Source organism: Notechis scutatus, chromosome 1, assembly GCF_049901735.1.
Source record: "Notechis scutatus isolate UNSWTSFEM ecotype Mainland chromosome 1, rNotScu1.2, whole genome shotgun sequence".
Lineage (NCBI taxonomy): Eukaryota > Metazoa > Chordata > Lepidosauria > Squamata > Elapidae > Notechis > Notechis scutatus.
The window spans coordinates 285,052,084-285,060,599 of NC_142009.1; positions in this window are offsets into that span (position 1 = coordinate 285,052,084).

The window sequence follows — 8,516 nt, forward strand, 5'->3', positions numbered from 1 at the left end:
CTAAATTTGAATACTTCCACAATATAAGAGCTAGCATAGTTATCATTGCCTTTCCTTTCCATACTTTATATTACCTTCCTTGTGTTTAACTTCAGATTCTGATAGATTTTTTGAAAGGTGGCAAGCAGATGTTGTGTCATTTGAGTTTCATAAAAGAGCAGAACATAAGCTTATATATGTTATTGTAAAGATGTCATATTTAAAATATTGATTATATAAAGGAAGAAGAGGAAGAGGAAGAACTCAAAATTTGATTTTCACAAATACAAGGGAATCATACTTGTAAAAAGTGCATTTTTAGAATACTATTAAGAATGTTTCTTCCCTCTAAAGCAAGCACTATATTTTGTCACCCCCATTGGTTTTCCCTTCAGATAGTTCCCAGGAGAAAATGCCTCATTATAAACTTTTTTTCAAAAGTTGTATTGCTATTTTCATGGCAACAAAATGTTCACACATATTATCTCCAACTCACCTGGGAAATACTAAAACAAATAATTTCATATACTAGAATTTGGAAATGAATATAAAGAAGCCAGAGATAGTAAAGCAGGAGAGAAAGAGGGATGTAGGAGAAATACAATAAATAGTAAATTTATTAGAAATGAAAGACAAATAAATGTTGGTGGCTGCATATTTAATTGCATTGGTGCATTATTCTTAAGACTTGAAATATTTTCATTTAGTGTCTTGGCTCAGCTCATTTTATGGAAGCTCGGTTGGATAATATTGAAATTTCCTTTAATGAGCAAAAGTTTTATCACATAATTTATTTTTAAAGCAAATTACCAACTGCTTTCAAATTTTTCATTGTGCACTTCTAATCTTTGTGGTTTAACATTAAAACAGCTGGTATATACATATCAGGTTATGTGTAAATGAATCTACAAGAACTTTTCAAGAATGGATTTTTCAGATTTGTAGAGAATTGAGATCAATATGGGCAAGCAAGGTTCTGGGCAGAACATGGGCCTCAAATCTTTTAATGTGGCCCTCCAAATCCCATAATTATCTAAACTTAGCAACATAGATTACCATCGTACTGATGCAGGGACAGAAATAAAAATAAACATCATTAAAAAAAAACCAAAGACTCAAATTCTTAAAGCCCAGTAAAAAAAATTGAAAATTATAGTTCATCTAGAACCTGGTCCTTTTTAGTTCATCTTGCTGCCTTTGCATTCATGAAAAATGTTACACATTGTCTCTGGCCACTGAAAGATTGTTTTCTCCATTCATGCTTTAGATATTCTCTGTATATTTTCAGTTAAGTGATTACATTGAAAAAAGTACTTGAAGTGGTTGAGTCTGGATCTACTCAATTGTCTGTTAAATTTAACACAATAAATACAGGATATGTGAATATCTAAATTAGGCTTTCCCAGTGTATATTGCTTTATCATTTCTCCATCCACTGTTTTCTAAAATAACAGTTGCATTAAAATATTAATTTCAATGTCATTTTGAAATCTAGGTGGCTTGTGATTTTTTTTTTCTTTTTAGCCTGCAGAGTGTAAAAGTCCCCTTTCTCTGTGAAAGTTGTATTTGCTCAGCAAATGCTACTTCTTTGTGTGAAAGATGAACTGCAGGCACACACCAGATGTTTATTACTTTTAGCTCTTGAACAAATTTGCCTCAAGTAGCCCTGATTGTTTTGTTCCCAGGAAGCAAAATAAACAGTGAAATCTCTAGCTGATATTCACTGAACTTCAGTGAAACAGTTGCCTAACTCGAAGATTGAAGTGGACACTAAGAACTGTCTGAAGAGAAAAAAAAGACCTGATATTTTGCGGAGAGTGGGAAACTCCATGTATTCATAACTATGTTTTTACTTATACCTATTATCTTGTAATCAATTGACAAAAATAAATACATAAATAAATAAAATAAAACATTAAACCACATGACTTGCATGAGACAGCAGAATGAAGTTCAGGGAAATATTTCAATGGTTCCTTTCTCTAGACATCCTTTAAGTTTTAATTCAAGTGATGGAAAGACATCTATAGCCTGGGTACCAAATTAGAATGCCATTTGGGACATGTGGTTTTGTGTCAGTCTTGTGAGATACTCACAAGCACACCTAGAAGAAGCACACCTAGAAGACGTAATATTAGCTTTAAGTTTATTGTTGAGATAACATGGCTATACTTTGGAAACCAGCTTATCTAAACAAATTTGCCTCAAGTAAATGATTGCGCAATTATATTCCCATAATGTAAAATATGAAAATAAATCTAGAGCAGATTCCTATATTGTGGAATGTTCTCCCACTTCCCCCCATCCCAGGGTAAAGTTCGCCTCATCACTCCTGACCTTTGAAAAGTCCCTTAATATCTATTTATGCCAGCAGGCCTAGGGACAGGTGAATTTGTGAGTGGGCTCCCTCATTATTAACTATTGTTCTCTTTCCCTGTTTAGTTCTGCTTTTATAATTATCATTTCTTTTTAATAATTAATATATAATGGTTTTCAGTAATGATTGCCTTATTTATTTACTTTTTTAATGAATTGTTATACACCACCCAAGGTCACTTTCTATCAGATCAGCAGCCATGTAAATTAGATAAATTATAATAATTTTAATTATAATAATAATTATATATAATTATATACATTATGTAGTATATAATTGTATACTAATGATCAATTACAATAATAAAATTAGACTCTAAATCTCATCAGGCTCACTTTTCCTCTCAATAGCCCAGCTGACTAACTTATACAGATTACCAGAGTTGGAAGGAACCTTGTAGGTCATCTAGTCCAACCCCCTGCCCAAGCAAGAGACCCTACATCATTTAACAGATTAACAGAGTCATCACCCACTTAGATCTATCAGTTTATATATTTGAACATCAAGAAAAGAAAACAGTTGCAAAATATAAGGGCTTCTTTTGTATGTTCTAGGAAAGAGAATAGACCGAATTTTCAAACCATTTTAACCCACTGACAGGAACTCTTAATATCACTTCTTTTGATTTCCAGGTGCACAATAATTCCACTGCTTGCCTTTGTTTGATAATATATTTATTGTCTATGCAACAGCAGGTCCATCAAGAGATAGATGCATTTGATACTATTATGAGAGTAAATCTTGCATTCATATGCAAAATGCAATATGCAACTCATAAGAAACTATGAATATCTGTATGTATGTATGTATGTATTAATCAGGCCTGAATGATAGCCAGCCACTTTACTCAGAGCATTGTTTATATTATTTAGACTACTAGATTATGTGAACAAATGGGGCAATGCATGACTGTCCTCAAGTACATGCAATACTACCACTTGGGAGAACAATGACTGGATGTCAAACATTCAAACGATTCTTTTCTGTTGGAATCTGTTGATTTTGCTTTTTCTTTTGTCAGGGACTGCCTTCCTTAAAAAGAATGAAACCTAGTCTTCTTTCCTTCCCCCCCCCATAGAACCAGTTTACACCTTTCTACAATGGTAAGACAGAATGAAAAGAATCTGTCTTTCAGTCTGTTTGTAGTATAGTAAAAGAGAGAGAGAGAAAGAAGTATAAACATCGAATTCCTGAGCTCACTGTGAGAGGGAAGGTCATTAACAGGGCACTTGAGCAGACTGGAATTACAGTCAATTGAGAAGCTGAAACATCCTAAATGGCCTAATGCAGCAACTAAGTGCTTCTTAAATTCCCGAAGATTTTTTTTTTAACCCAAGCATTGCATTCATCATATTGTGAATTTCCATTTCCTTTCATAAAAACTGTTTTTACTGAGAGCCAAGACAGAACTCAAATTGCTTAGGCTGGAATTCCATTTAAAGTGGTCGTGATAGTAGCACTGGGAGAGAATTTAAATATTTATTATGACATTAAAATTAATTTTTAACATGATATATGGGCAGGAAGACTCGGCTAATTAAAGACTTGCATAGCAAAAATAAAAATTACAAACATTAAAAAAAAATCCTGGATTTGAGTCAGACAGCCACACGTATACAAATTCCATGCAATTACATATTAAGGCTGGAAGAGACATGTTGCATAAGAGGGTTCAGTGTATTTGGCATACCAAGTCATGATCAGCAGAGAGAACTCTTAAGTTTTATACAGTTAATGGAAGGGGATGAGGTTTGTACTGAAAGAAAAACCCCAAGACACAGGAAAAATCTTGATGTATTTTGCATAGAATTCTACCATACCCTTCTATGCAAGACCAAACTCATATCAATTTAGACTATAATATTTTGTTCCCCAGCAGTGTTATTGAGTGAAATTGTTGAGATATGAGTCGCCTAAGTTCATGGGTTCAGTAACAAAGGCTGCTTCTAGATAAATCATTTAATTGCATTGGCTATGGTTCTATACATGTTTTATAGTTGTCTTTCTGTTGACAACTATAAAACGTCTATAGAAAATGTTTTGTGAGTTGACATTCGGCTCCCCTCACTTCTTGAAGGTGACATGTACGACATACACAAAAAACAAAAAAACAAAATGATTGCAGGTATAGAAACGTATGGTCATGAACACACCTCACCCCAGGCTTGGTTAGATTTGCTGCATTGAACCTTGCTACAAGGCAATTGGCTTGGACATTCCTACTCTTTATGCATGATGCCTCTGATAAAGGGTAGCCCTTGCACTTGATTAAATATTGGAGTTATCTCCTGTGCCTCCTTGAATCAAGGATTCACTGCACTTCATAATGTGTTTGGCCTCCTATGACCACGGGGTCTGGGGGCTCATGAGGTAGGTGCCTTAGCATTGATCTGACCATGGGTTTTAATAGGCTACTATGGAATACCGGGTGTATTTTCCCCAACAATTGGGGCAACTTCAATTGCACCATGACTGAGTTGATGATCTTTACTATGGGGAATGGTCCCATTAACTTTGCCCCCAATTTCTTGCTAGGGAGTCTTAACCTCAGATATTTGGTGGCAAGATAGACTTTCTCCCCCAACTGGAATGATCATTGTGGGGCTCAGTGTTTGTCTGCCTGTCTCTTATAGGTCTGTGCCACTTTCACCAGTCCTTTTTTGACATTGTTCAAGTTGCTTTCAGTGTTGACATCCAATCGGTCAGGCTGACTGAGGAAGGGGGGGTCCCTTGGATACTCAGGCATTGGGACAAAGTCCATGCCACTCACTACCTTGAAGGGGGTTAGTCCTGTGCTACTGTGAACAGCATTATTGTACATGACCTCCATGAAAGGCAGGAGGTCCACCCAATTGGACTGCTGATAATTCACATAGCACTTCAGATACTGCTCTACCATGGTGTTCAATCTCCCTGTCCCCCCATTGGTGCTTGGATGAAAGGCCAAGCTAAGATTGGTATTGTCATCTGGTGGTTACTTGGGCAGCTATTTGGGTAGGGGGGGATGATGGCATTTATGACCTCCTCCCTTTTGTATTTGAACTGGGGCATGTGGGAGAGGGCATCAGACAGAAAGTTCCTCCCCCCAGGATGTGTTTTAGCTTAAAGTCGAATCAGTTGAAGTATTGAGCCCATCGGACTGCACCATAGAAATCATTCCCAGAGCAAGACTACCAAAATCCAAAATGTATGCCATGACACCCCGGGAAATGCAAGAAATGTGCAAATATATAGACAAAAACTTAGTGAGAGGGTTCTTTGAGCAAGCCAAACCATAGGTTGCAGCCCCAGTCCTGTTCAAAGAATAAAAAGATGGAACTATAAGATTATGTGTGGACTTTAGAGCGATCCCTGCTGGAATCCTGACAGGTTCATTATAATAAGTTCACCCAACATCTAATGAGTCATCAGCTCAGGTTTAGCTTTTGTTTAAGTCAATGTTTTCTTTAAAAGTATAATTTATTTAGTCAGAAAGATGATAAATTGAAATGTAATTATCTCAAGTTATGGATTTTTCATTCCTTCTGTGATTGAGATGGTACGTTGATAACATCTTCTGTGATGCTTTTCACCCAAACTTTGCATCACTTGCTCTCTCCTAAACACATCAATTCTTGTCAGCAGGTGTACAGAAGATTCATACAATTAAAAACAAAGCATCCAAATCAGAATTCACGGATGTCAAAATATTATGTTCATTATTTGATAGTACTTTACATTTTGATATGTCTTATCCAAATCAATGTGATATTAAGGTGCTGTTGATTCTTAGTGATCACAGGAAGGACTGTCCCTAATCTCATCTTTCATATCTTCCACTTGCACACTCATCCACATTGTCATTATCCACCTTGCTGCCTATTGTTCTTTTTTCTTCCATTTTATCCCAGCTACAGAGCCCTTTTAGAGAGCTAGATCTTTGCACAATATATCTGAAGTAAGATAATTTATGGCTGGTCACTTGTACTTTGAATGAGACCTCTCTGTTTTATTTGTTCAGTGATCCATTTGTTTGTTTACTTCCCTGTCCATGGTATTCTCAGGTGTCTTCTCCAACACCAAACTCAAAAGCATCAATACTCTCTGTCCAGCTTTTTCAAAGTCCAGTTTTCACTACCACAGAGTGTCACAAGGAATACCATTGCTTGCATGATTCTGATCTCTAGAGATATAGGCACATCACAGCATCTGGATATCTTTTCTGAGGCCTTCATAGCTGTTCCATCAAGTTGTCAGAGGTGCAGAGGTGTCAAAATCAAGGCCGAGGAGCCGGATCTGGCCTGTGGGGTGCTTAGATCTGGCCCACAGGGCCACCCTGGAAACAGCAAACAACCAGCCCATGGTGCCTCTGACAGCAAAAATGGAGCTTGGGAGGGCCACGGGTGGACCTCCCAAGCTCCATTTTCACTAGCAGAGGGTTGCAGGAGGCCATCAAAGCTGAAAACAGAGTTCGTGAGGGCTGTGGGTGGCCCTCCCAAACTCTGTTTTTGCTGGCAGAGGGTTGCAGAAAGCCGTCATAGCCAAAAATGGAGCTCGGGAGCCTGTTTTTACTGGCAGAGCACTCAGGCCACCACAGGTGCCCCTGATATGAGGGGCATCAAGGCTGGCTACACCAACCCTGGCCATGCCCACTCTGCCCCCCCAAAATCAAACCCAACCCTGATGTGGCCCTCAATGAAATTGAGTTTGACACTCCTGGTCTACTGCATATTTCTTAACTGCTGGTTCCTTTACAGTTGATGGTTTATTCTAAAAGACAGAAGTGATCTATGTCTTCAGGATCTTCACTGTGAGATCTAAGGCTGATTGTTGTATCTCTTATCATTAGTTTGATTTTCTTTCTATTTCATTTTAGTCCCATTTTTTTCCACTGTGCTTCTTAACTTTTATTACTAGAGCTTGCAAATCCTTTGCATTTTTGTCTATAAAGGTAATGTTATTAGCATAGCACATATTATTAATTATTCTTCCTCCAATTTTAAAACCATGATCATCTTCTTCCTATCCTCCCATCCTTCTTCCTTTCCTATCCTTAATGTATATTCAACAAATAAGTTGAATAAATAAAGAAACTATACAACTTTTTCTCATTTCTTTGCCACCCTGAAGATAGTCCATTTCACCATGTTCCATCGGTATTCTGGTTTCTAACTTCCTTATTTTTAGCACTATGCAATTAACCAGAAAAATTATCATGAAGCACAAGCATAATGATGCAGTGGAACTCAATAAGAAATACAAAATAGTTAAAATATTTGGAAATGCCAAAATTTATTTTTGGTAAAAAGGGAGGAGGGGAGGTCTGCACATAAGTATGAACTCAAAACTTCCAATCTTAAAATACATAACTTGGGGAAGAATGGGAAGACAGAGAGACTGAAATGAGCAGACAATATATAGGAGTTTGAAAGCCCATGATACTTTGCCTATGGACATGTGATGGCATTATTTGTAATGAAATGTTTAGCAGCAATGAATTGTATGGAAAATTTCACTGGAGCTCTACAAGTAAGAAAACATGGAAGAGCGATTATGGAAAATAGACAAGTTCTCACATATACTGCAGATACAACTCAAAATGTAGCTATAACTATAGTTCACCTGAAGTTTACAGGCATTTTAGCTATTACTACCGCAGTGTCATAGAACGTTGAATCCCGTTATAGAAGGCTAAGATTCTATTAAATTTTAATTGATGAAATTCTGTGATTTGGCTGCCATAAATTTCAGTAGAGAATTTTCTGCCATTCTGAACTATCTCCAAGGTTTATGAGGATGAAAGTAGATAGAATAACCTCTGCTCCCTTTTTAAATATGCTGGTTCAAATGTTTATTTGTACAACGTGCGCATGAGAAAAGTCATGGGGAATACGCATTGTCTTCTCAGATCTAGGAAGTAATATGAATTGTTTCCTGTGGTCCTTCAATCTTCAAGAATGTTCCTTTCAATACATAGTAATGGGTGATCTGAAACTTGCTATTCCCTGATGAATGAACTATTACCAGGATCATCAATGTCTGATCTGACACGAACCCTTTGAGATAAGGAAGGAAGAAAGCTAAATAAGTAATTGTAGATTAGAATCATGGCTTCATTCTTTCAGTGTGCTTTGGAAAGTAAATCCACCCATTTGTTCTCCTTTTACCACCATGATTATAT